The sequence below is a fragment of the Schistocerca cancellata genome, chromosome 6, assembly GCF_023864275.1.
Source record: "Schistocerca cancellata isolate TAMUIC-IGC-003103 chromosome 6, iqSchCanc2.1, whole genome shotgun sequence".
NCBI lineage: Eukaryota > Metazoa > Arthropoda > Insecta > Orthoptera > Acrididae > Schistocerca > Schistocerca cancellata.
This window is the reverse complement of record NC_064631.1, coordinates 333,617,582-333,630,088: the sequence shown is the minus strand read 5'-3', so window position 1 is coordinate 333,630,088 and position 12,507 is coordinate 333,617,582.

The following is a 12,507-nucleotide window of genomic DNA, read 5'->3' as shown; positions in this document are numbered from 1 at the left end:
TATTCCAGGGCGACAAAATTTCATTGCGGACGCTCTATCTCGAGGGCGTGGTGAGTCAGTACAAGAGGGTGGAAACAGCCTCTACTATCTGTACAATGTGATCTTCCACAACTTCGTCACTGCCTCGCTACAACAGATAACGCACGAACAGGACAAAGACCCCATAATAAGAGAGGTGAAGGAAAAATGACATGAAGGGGATCGACCAGCATTACGCCAATAATATTTAGTAAAGGACGATATACTGTTCAAACGTAGAGATCTCGGAGATTCGCGATGGGTACTAGTAATCCCGGAGGAACTGGTTAATAAATTAATATGGCACGTACACCTGAGTCACGCGCATATCGAAGCGCGCAGTTGCTTCGGAAAATCGACGGAGGCATGGTATTTCAACATCATGCTCAAAAGGATTCGAAAGGTATTGGTGAAGTCTAAGGTGTGTCAGAAAGTGAAGCTACCCGCAATATCATATGCAGCGCCTCTGTATCCGATTATGCGAACGAAGTTGCGAGAGCTAGCGGCCGCTGATTTATTCGGGCCAATCCCGCGAATGAATGCAGGCTTTGCGCACATCCTCTTTGTTGCAGAACTTACGTCGAAGTATGTGACCTTCACCCCATTGGAGAAGGCTACAGTGAGAACTGTTGTGAGTGCTGCTGAGAGGGGCTTCTTGAGTGCCGTAGGATGGCTCGAGAAGGTGATCTCAGACAATGGGCCACAGGTCAGATCACGTCACTGGATCGAGACGACGAGGAGACGAAGGACTGGACGGCATTTATATCAAAACATAACCCAGCAAGTAACCCTTGTGACAGGGTGATGCGTGAACTGGGCAAACTGTGTCGAATCTGCTGCCATCGGAGGCATATAACTTTGGGATCGCCACATGAAATCATTTCAGGAAATATTGAATGACCTAGCGAACGAATCCCCCTCCCTAGATCGAAGAGCGATTGAGGCAGAGTGCTATGAAGAGGTTACATTAGCATAGTCATGTAGCAAGTTTATCAGAATTTCGCGTCAGCGACTTGGTTATGGTAAGAACACATGAATGAAGTTCGAGACCTAAAGGAAGAGTAAATAAATTTCTCCCTATGAACCATGGTCTGTGGAAAATAACAGAGATAAAGCACCAGAAGACAGTAACCTTAGAAGACCCTGAGACTGGATAATGTGAGGGTTTGTACAATGTCAAACATATCAAGAAATGTCTAATATTGTAGGTAAAAACAGTAGCCAAACACATAAATCTGAGGTGGTTTATAATCATATCACGTGGCACAATATCAGTAAAATTATGGTATGGATAGTTTTAAATGTGTTAACTTACCATAAGCAAACCTTTGGAAGAAGGAAAACGACACAGAGCAAGATATAGTAAACTGAGTGCCAATTAAAGAGGAGATGCCTTATTTATCAGTACCACTCTTACAAACTCCAGCCTATGCACGAATATGTTGGTAGGAAAAAGGTTCCTGCACATCACATAGTAAGTCCCATGGAGTGGTGTCAAGTATTTTATAAACAGAAAAAATTATAACATTGCTGCAACTCGAGAGCTTAGGATGTTGAAGTCATATGCTCTGGCTGATCAGGTGTAGTGTAACATGAAGGATGAAAGCAAATCCGCTTGTCTAGGACTGTTGTTAGATATAACTAAGGTATAATGTTACTGTAGCATGTTTTTGGTAAGATTAAATAATAGATAATTCTGATCCTGAGGTCATAAGAAAAGGCACATAGGCAGTAAATGGTAGTTAATTCAATAAATAAAAATTTTAGTGATGGGTGTTCTACAGCAAATTACTGAAGATAAATGGCTCCAGTAGGTGACCTTTTTTTACGTTCTGTAGATGAAGTCTTTTACATAAACCAGTAGGAATGTCCTAGGTGATAGACACAGCAGGGACTGGTCTGTACTACTTTTTATTGCCAGGGGTGATAGTATCCACATAGTAAAAAATTGAGGAGGATCTATAATATAAATAATTATGTGGACCCATTAACAGTTTGTATCAGCCAAAGGGTTAAACTTTATGTCCTAGGTGTGGCCTCACAGATCGTTAGTGTTTACTGTTACTTTGTTACTAATGCATAGGGGTGGTGCAGGACACTACATGATTGTTTAATTATTCTTCCCCAAAGCTGCCATGGTTTTCTTCGACAGTAGCCACTTGCACATGACATGGACCAATACTGAGATTGCTTCCTTCATGCTAGTGGCTTCTGACACCACAGCTGGGACTTATGAATTCATCAGGCAGATCTTCATCTACTGTTCATCTTACAGACCCTGACTTTGAGGATGCTGTTTTAACCGTTTAGGATGTGATGTTAGATGGAATCAGAGCAGTGTGAAAGCTGGTTTGTTGATTTGAGGGAGGGGACCAAACAACAAGGTCATTGGTCCCAGCAGATTAGGGCAGGATGGGAAAGGAAGTGGCCATGCCCTTTCAAAGGAACCATCCTGGCATTTTCCTGGAACGATTTATGGAAATCACGGGAAACCAAAATCAGGATGGCCCAAATGCGAGTACAGTGTGCTAACTTCTGTGCCATCTCGCTCAGTCCGAAAGTGAAGATGAACTTGTTAGCCACCTGTGTTCCTTGAATGAAACAAATGATCGAAGTCATCAAGACAGAAGTGTAGAGACCGATTCTTCATCTAAAGGTTCTGCTGGAAATATATTTGGTCAAAAAAAAAAAATCACTGATCTTTCAACCCTCTTCTCAAGCAATCTCATGTTCAACAACGTAACATCATTTGTTAGCCAATAATGTAATCACCTGCTCAGCTGGTTAATAATCCAGATCCTCTTACTATTTCGAATTTGCTTATGACTGATGATATTTTGAGTATGATATTGGACTAATGTAAAAATAAACAAAGGAAAGCCTGATCCAAATGTTTGGTATGAAGCTGATTTATGTGAACTAAAAGTATTTATTCCACAGGTGGTTTTGGACATGATTTGTTATATTCAAAAACCAGTTTATGTACTCCTACTATGCTTGAGATTCAATGATCATGCAACCCATTTTGAACACAAGCAAAACAATCCTTTAGCTTATAAGCTCCCTTCGTTTTTGGAGATTATATGGGTTAATTAATGATTATTATGTTACAATCTTCTTGTTGTAGTTGACCATGTATCAAAACTTTGTTCATTGTTAAATGCAATGGTGTGGTACTAACTGATGGAGACTCATTAAGAACTGATAAAATTTAATTTATTTCCTTTATTACACTGCACAAACATAAACACACTATTATTCAAACTGTGTACCACTACTATTAAATATAGAGATAAATCCTTCGCCATGCAACCGCCTTTGGGTCACGCAGCCTACACCACCACAGCCTCTCAACAGCTGCCTCTGCTTGCGACTCTCTGCACCACTGGGCATTGTCGCCCTCCAAAGAACAACCACTTACAGATACTACACACCAGTACCCTCACATCCTCACCAAAACAAAACCAGAGCTAGGTTACCTTTTGAGGGGACTCAGAAGTCCTAGCGAAAGTTATACAATAAAAAATCAAAATTTGAAAATTACACTAAATAGTATTTCATGTCAAAGTAGTTGCAATAAGTATCTGACCCTCAGAACAAATGACTTTTAAAATATAACTAATGTTAATTAATCTTATCTCCATGCACATAAAACATGATCAATGAATATAGCAATTTGAAAATTATTTAATGACAGCAAGAACTTTACACATAATTTACTATCTGTCTGTTCATCAGCAAGAAAAATGTAAAAAAGATAAGATAATGTGACTGACACAGTTTCCCTTTTGTTGGAGATATCAAGCATATTAGTAAAGGTCACTCTTAATTACATACATGAATCACAGTAAAGAACATTATTGACTCTGAGGAATGGAATCTGAATAAATGAGCCTAATTTTAAATAACCTAATACAAATGTAAAACCTATATACACAAAAGCATTGACACTATGCATCTGTCAAAACTACAATTACAGGCATAAAACATTTTATCAATTAACTATTGAAATTTGTAAATTGGCACACAGCACACAGACTACTTATAAAAGAATCAGTACATACCTTTAAAGAAATATTTTCCATATGCAACCAAGTTACAGTGAGTGAATCATTTATGAACAAAAGACATCTTGTTCGCTTGAGCACTTTTCACACCATAAGGAAATATTGGGTACCCTGCTTTGGGACCCTACCTATAAGCTGAGCAGAACTTCACACAATTTCACTAGGGGGAGTGGCATCGTCGCCGCTGAGGACTCACAAACACTATACGTAACACAGCAGTTGTTACTCTGGTTTTATCACTGTCCTATGTGTTGAGCGGGTCGTCACATGCAGTTACGACGTTTGATGCAAGGAAAGAGTGACATCGACGCCGCCAGGGGCAGGAAGATCTAGGAGCTGTTGTTACGCCCACGAAGAATCGCCGCATTCCGCCGTACGGTTCGTCTACAGCACGTTCCCGTTATGTTGACAAGTGCCGGATGCCAGTCGGCCACCTCCTCCTCCCCCAAACCGTAGCGTGCCGGGCGTCGAAGGTCATTGGCAGGCAGGCATGAAAACAATAAAATAACATTACGGCAGCGTGAGGTAATAAAAGACTAACGCACTGTGCGCTTAGCTGTGCACTGTTGCCTGCTTCCTGAAAACCAAAACACACGCTACAAGCGTCACTCCGTTGTCCACTGCTGCGCCTGTCACATGACATAAGAGAAAGTCACACGATATCAAACACAGAGAATAAAATGCACTCACTGCAGCTACCAACTACAGTCTTCAGAGTCTCACAATAGCTACCGACTATTGTCCAAAGGTTTGCCCATCAGTAACGCAGCATATTTATAACCAAACACGGTTCACTAATTGACACTTCCTTGTGATAGTTCAGGACACTTATACAACTTAATGTTCTCAACATGTTGTAGGCTATGATATTTGCCAGATTTAATCAGTTCTGCCACCACTGAATTTGGGTGAACCAGCTTTCTTATCTTGAATGGCCCTTTGTAATAATGACAGAACTTTCCTCCTCATTCACACTAGATGACTTCGTGTGTGTCCGAATTAGGATCAGATCTCCAATCTTTTACATGATAGGTTTCACTGTTTTATCGTGGGCTTGCTTCCTTTCTTCTGCTTTTCTCTTCACTAAAGGTATTGCATACGATTTGCTGCGAAATGGTTCATGTTCCTTGACTTTAATTTTGCAAACACATCCTTTAATTAATCCAGGTAATTTTGAAAACAGGTCAACTTCACGTCTCAGCACTTCCATTAATTCCTCTCTTTTTATTTCCGTCAAGTTCACTGACGTCTGAATCTTGATTCGAATACCAGTCAGAGCATCTTCATCATTATTCTTCTCTCGCAGAGTAGGATCTTCCTCAGAATCATCATAAGTCACCAGTTCCTCTTCTCCTCAGAAAAGCATTAGCCTCATCTTCACACACGCAGCGTCCTTATTTTCTTCATTAATAAATCCTTTAAACATTATCTTCTTCTCGACATTATTTATTCTCGTCCACAGACAACCCATTTCAAATTCAATACTGCACCTCATTTCAGTCAACCAATCGATTCCAAGAACTAACACGACATTAAGAGATCCAACAATTAATACGCTCTGCCCATACTTGTCTTAATTGATTCTAAGCTTCTGTAGGGCTTGACCTTTAATGGGTTTGCTTCTATTACCTACAGCACTGACAATACGTACGCCGTTCACGGGGAATGTGGACACCAGATTATTTAATTGTGAAAAAAGATTTTCTGAAATTGCACTCGCTTCGCTCGCTGAGTCCAGTAGTGCATCCACAATAATTCCGCATACTTCCACCTCTACAAAAGGCGTTAAGATTTCTTGATCATTATTTTCATCCTCTCGATACAAATCGCCTTTAATATCATCTGCTCGTTCACATTAGATTGCGTTAATCGCTACATCCGACCCATTTCTTGTAACTTGAGTTTCGGTGCGGGTCGTCTTCGAAACTTGACTTAGTTTACCGGTTGCCCTCCAAAGAACAGTCACTTACAGATACTACACACCAGTACCCTCACAAGCTCCAACGTCAGAAATTTTTACGAAGCTTACTGACAATCATGAAATGTTGGTAACACCAAATATGGCAAAGTGAGTTAACAACTCTCACATACCCCATAAACTTTGTTCATCAATTCACCGTATTTTGTGTGTAGCAGAACCAAGAGCAGGAGCTGTTGTAGGAAGATTGTAAAAATGCAAAACATGCTCTACCTGTGACCCAAAAAAGGAGAGTAAGATGCCTTACATTGCCATTGTTGCAAGAGGCCAATCTTCCTTGAATGCTTTACAAAAAAACTTGGCGAGTGCAAAGGGAACTTCTGAAAAGATAATTGAAAACCTAAAAAGTACTAGTGTAAGTTTTATCTTTTTTCATTCCTTATTGGAATTTCTTATGTTTTTATTATTATAAATACAATAAACAATAAAAATATAAAAAAATAAATTATAGTGCAGGGTATTTGAGATCCTATAGAATTAACATTATCATGTTATATTACACTACTGGCCATTAAAATTGCTACACCACGAAGATGACGTACTACATATGCAAAATTTAACCGACAGGAAGAAGATGCTGTGATATGCAAATGATTAGCTTTTCAGAGCATTCACACAAGGTTGGCGCCTGTGGCTACACCTACAACGTGCTGACTTGAGGAAATTTTCCAACCGATTTCTCACACACAAACAGCAGTTGATTTGCGTTACCTGGTGAAACGTTGTTGTGATGCCTCGTGTAAGAAGGAGAAATGCATACCATGACGTTTCTGGCTTTGATAAAAGTCGAATTGTAGCCTATCGCTATTGTGGTTGATCGTATCACGACATTGCTGCTTCAAGATCCAGTGACTGTTAGCAGAATATGGAATCAGTCGGTTCAGGATGGTAATACGGAACGCTGTGCTGGATCCCAACGGCCTCGTATCACTAGCAGTCGAGATGACAGGCATCTTATCCGCATGGCTCTAACGGATCGTGCAGTCACGTCTCGATCCCTCAATCAACAGATGGGGATGTTTGCAAGACAACAACCATCTGCACGAACAGTTCGACGACGTTTGCAGCAGCATGGACTATCAGCTCAGAGACATTGGCTGCGCTTTCCCTTGACGCAGCATCACAGACAGGAGCGCCTGCGATGGTGTACTCGACGACGAACCTGGGTGCACGAATGGCAGAACGTCATTTTTTTCGGATGAATCCAGGTTCTGTTTACAGCATCATGATGGTCGCATCCGTGTTTGGCATCATCGCGGTGAACGTACATTGGAAGCATACTGGCGTATCACCTGGTGTGATGGTATGGGTTACCATTGGTTAGACGTCTTGGTCACCTCTTGGTGTCATTGACGGCACTTTGAACAGTGGACGTTACATTTCAGATGTGTTACGACCTGTGGCTCTACTCTTCATTCGATCCCTGCGGAACCCTACATTTCAGCAATATAATGCACGACCGCATGTTGCAGGTCTGTACAGGCCTTTCTGGATACAGAAAGTGTTCGACTGCTGCCCTGGCCAGCACATTCTCCAGATCTCTCACCAACTGAAAACGTCTGGTCAATGGTGGCTCAGTAACTGGCTCGTCACAATACGCCAGTCACTACTCTTGATGAATTGTGATATTGTGCTGAAGCTGCATCCGAGCTCTGTTTGACTCAATGCCCAGGCGTATCAAGGCCGTTATTACGGCCAGAGGTGGTTGTTCTGGGTACTGATTTCTCAGGATCTATGCACCCAAATTGCGTAAAAATGTAATTACATGTCAGTTCTAGTTGAATATAGTTGTCCAATGGATATGCGTTTATCATCTGCATTTCTTCTTGGTGTAGCAATTTTAATTGCCAGTAGTGTATGTTCATTTTTAAAATTTTCTGTTTAAATGGTCTTTTCGTAAATATAAACTTTAAAATTTATTTGAATATATGTTTTTGTTTGCTATCAATGCAACCCTTCACATAACAAACTGAACCGTTTCACTGAAATTGTTGAATGCAATTTTTATGGCTATTAAATTTAGTGGTTTGTCAGACTGCACCTGGGGCAGAGTGTGACAAAAAAATTACATGGGAAGCTAAGGCACTAAAGATAAGTATGAGGGTGATTCAAATGAAAACTTTAGAAGTTCCTTAAAATTTGGAAAAGTTGTGTGACAGACGTGGCAGTAGTGTTCCTTGAGGTTCAGAAAATGACTGACAAGTGGCAGAGAGATGCTGTAACCCAGGAGAAGGTAGCAACGTCCGCAACAAGATGGCCACCCCACTATCAACATGCACGATGACTGAGCAGCAATCTGTGATGCGTTTTTTGTATTGTGAAGCTATCAAACCAGTTGAAATCCATCGCAGAATGGCTGTGTAGTGCGGTGATTCACGTTTGTCATTGCAGCAAGTGTACGAGTGGTGTAGGAAGTTTAAACGCAGTGTAACGTCTGTGGAGGATTTCCCAAGATCAGGCAGGCTCACTGCGTAGTGACGGACGAGAAAACTGCGTTAGTCGAGGGGCTTGTAAAGGAGAACAGATGCATGACTGAACGAAATAGCCACACGTTTGAAGAAAAGTACTGGCTCAGAGCATTATTTGGACATATATGTACTGCACTTCAACAAGGTGTCTGTAAAATGGGTGCTATGTTAGTTGGCTGTCGAATTAAAAGATCATTACTTTGTTGCCTGTGAAGAACTTTCACATCGTTTCCACATAGAAGGTGATGCATTTCTGGGGAAAAATTTTACAGGTGATGAGACTTGGGTCCAATATCACCAATCAGGAACGAAAAGGTCAAGCTAGGAATGGCGCCACAGATAACGACCGAAATCAAAAAAATTCTGTACTCATCCAGCTGCTGGAATAGTCACACTTTTTCTCTGCTGGTGGGCAAATGGAGCAGTGATGGAAACCAGTACTTCTTATTTGGACATAGTGAAAAATCAACTTCGCCCTGCAAGCAGGAGTAAACATGGAAGACTACTGACTTCAGGTGTATTGCTATAGCATAACAATGCCTGACCACATTCAGCTTCTAGGACAGTTGAGATTATTCATGGAATTAAATTTGAATGTCTGGTACAACCTCCTTACACAACAGACCACACTCCTAGTCACTTTCACGTGTTTGGTGCACTCTAAGAAGCAACGGGAGGCAGGCACTTCAGGAGTGACAAAGAGGCAACTGGCTACACACACGACCAAAAGAATTCTTCCATCATGGTATTGATGCACTTCCAAAGCAGTGGAATACATGCATTCAACGCCACGGAGACTATGTCAAAGAGTGGCATGTAAGGTTTTTATTCATTGTTACAATTAAAAATATTATAGCATTTTTAAGGTTTTTCTTTGAGTTGGTGTCATATAAATTAAGCTCTGAATCACAATAACTGCAAAAGATTCTATCAGGGTGTAAACAAGCTATCAGTGCTCGATTGTTGAAGCAGGAAATGCACTCTGGGTTGGGAGAATGTTTATCGAAAGTAAGAGTTCAGCACTATTTTTGACGGTAAAGACAGCAATATGTAAAATTTAAATCTAAAAGATCTATCTCCAGAAAAGTTTTGAGTAAAGCGCTTTTGTTTAAAGCACTCAGTAATGGAGGCTCATGCAACAATTCTATTTTACGAATAACTAAGATGTCATATGTAAGTTAAAGATAGATAGTTACTTATTTTGAAGAGAACATGCTTGCACAGGCTCTGGTCAAATCACGATGGGAGGAAACAATTTTACATAGAACCTAAGGAAAGATGGAACTATATAGTATTTTGACTTCCTCAATATGGTTTGCATGAGATTGAATAATTAGTAATATTGTTCATTTGATGATGGAAAGATGTAGTAATGTTATTTAAAAACGTTGGTATCCATGAGTTAATTAATTTGGTCTGAAGTTTGAAATCAAAGGCTACATACAAATCAGAATTTTGCATGCTACTGTAAACGAATATATTACACAGTGTCTATATGGGGTAGTCTATATCACCTTACTAAGGAAAACAAATACTGTGAAAATGAGTAAATCACTTCAACACAGATGAACTTGTGTCAAAAAAGGGGAATTCTGAGGATATATCCTCTTACATGAGCTGGACAAATTCTCATTTCATAAGACCTTCAGATTTCAACAGTACCAACTGTTGGAGGCACCCCAGTCACAGTAGCACTTGATTTGTAGTTGCCAGATAGTGGATTTTGTTTGTAGCATCTAACATTCCAAATTATGAGAACAGTTTTGATTAATACTAAAATAATTTTAGTGTTAAGTTCCTGCACACTGCTTAATGGTGCACCTACACATCCAAATAACCTCTAGTTCAAAATATTATATGGATATATAGTTTGAATTCATTTTGGTATTATTTTGTTTAAATTCTTTTATATAGGAGCGCTGTTGATGTGTTACTGTATATTTGTTGTCAACTGGAAAAGTCTTTAAACAGGTTTTGTATTCATATAGAAACATTGGGTTTTGTAACTCTGTATTTGCTCGTTTATGTAGTTTACTGAAAGGACAAGGTTTAAGGAACTATTTCACAGATACACATCGAGTAACAAGAGTAACATCCTATAACTATCAACAGTATTAACATTTAATATTGTGTTAAGTGTTAAGAGTATTTTGTGAAGGTAATAGTTTAAATAACCAAACTGAGTTTGCTGTATGTGTGTTTGTATCTTCTTTGTTACTAGTGTACAGATTAGATAAATTTTTTGGTTAACTGAAGAGCTCTACAAATCCTAGTACAGAGAGTATAGTATCTTAAAGAAGTTTCTAGTAATAGCTATAAGAGTTATGAATGTGGGTATTTTTGCATTTGCTGGGAGGCTATGTAATGGAACACGAAGATACCTCAATAGCTTTCTTGGTCAGCATGAAGAATAAATGGATTGTAGCATTTTAGTGAAGCTGATAAATATTTTCTTGATTGTGCATTGTAACATGTTTATTGTCCGGTGTCTACAATGCTGTGTTTTTCCTACGTTAAATGAGCAACACAGCAAGGAATCGATGACAATGGTAGTCTTCATCCACCCAGTCAGCTGTAAGAGTATCTTGACGATTTATCCAATCAAAGGCCATAGGGAAGAAGAAGAAGAAGGAGATACCTCGCGTGTTGACTCACGACTGCGACGATTTTTTATAAAATAAAAAATATGTCATGTAATTTTGAATTCAGGATAATGAAATTCTAGCTGAATTTGCAAAGTTCATTTTTCTTATTCATTAGATGACTAGTTTCTGGCTGGGACCCATTTTCAAATCATTGTAAGATAGTAAAAATGGTATTTCCGAAAATGCAAGAACCATGTCAAAAATGTGCAAACGAACATCGATATGCGCTGAAACTGTTTGTTTGCTCATTTTTGATATGGTTTCTGCATTTTCGGAAATACTATTTCTGCCTATACTATGATGACCTGAAGACGGATCCTGGCCCAAAACTAGTCATCGAGTGAATCAAAATGTGAAATTTGCAGCCGGCCGATGTGGCCAAATGGTTCTAGGCACTACAGTTTGGAATGCATGACCGCTATGGTTGCAGGTTCGAATCCTGCCTCGCGCATGGATATGTGTGATGTCTTTAAGTTAGTTAGGTTTAAGTAGTTCTAAGTTCTAGGGGACTGACGACCTTAGAAGTTAAGTCCCATAGTGCTCAGAGCCATTTGAACCATTTTTTGAAATTTGCAACTTTGGCTGGTTTTTAGTTGTACTGTATAACAGATGTTGGTGACCTTCAATTATCCCAGCATGCTGGAAGTTCATCATTTTGAGTTGTATAGTGTTAGTGTATGTCATGCCGTTAGTCAAGATAGGTGTGGTCTGATGTATTGCATACCACAGCTAGTCATTACTTACATAACATGGCTCATGTTGTATATGGGGAATGAAATAAAATTATCAAGAAGTGTGTAAAGTTTCTAGGAGGAATTTTGACTTGCTTTTAAAGGAAAAATTTGATGTGATCTGAAATACTTATATCTACGTATTAACAGGTAACGCAATTTGTTCGAACTGTGGAGAATTTATAGAAAAGTAAATCGATGTGTTCACCACACAGTTGGCAAAATAAGCAACATCTTTGATATTTATTGCAATTCATTTAATGTGAATTTGGCTCTTATTACTGCTGTCTTTGAAATAGATTGCACAGGAATAGTTACTTGATTGACATTCTAATTTGGAAGTGACATTGCAAGTGGTATTTGAATACATTATTTATGTGTGATAATTTTGACATTTTCTGTAAATATAAGTAACATGAGATCACAAGATGGTGCAACCCATTGATTCAGTCAGGAAGAGAATTTGTAGTGAGGCAAACTTGTAGAAATGTTTGTGAAAATGGGATATTAATTAACTCAAATTGGACTTTGACAACACATATAGCGAATTAAAGTTAAAGAGAAGAGACCTATATATATATATATATATATATATATATA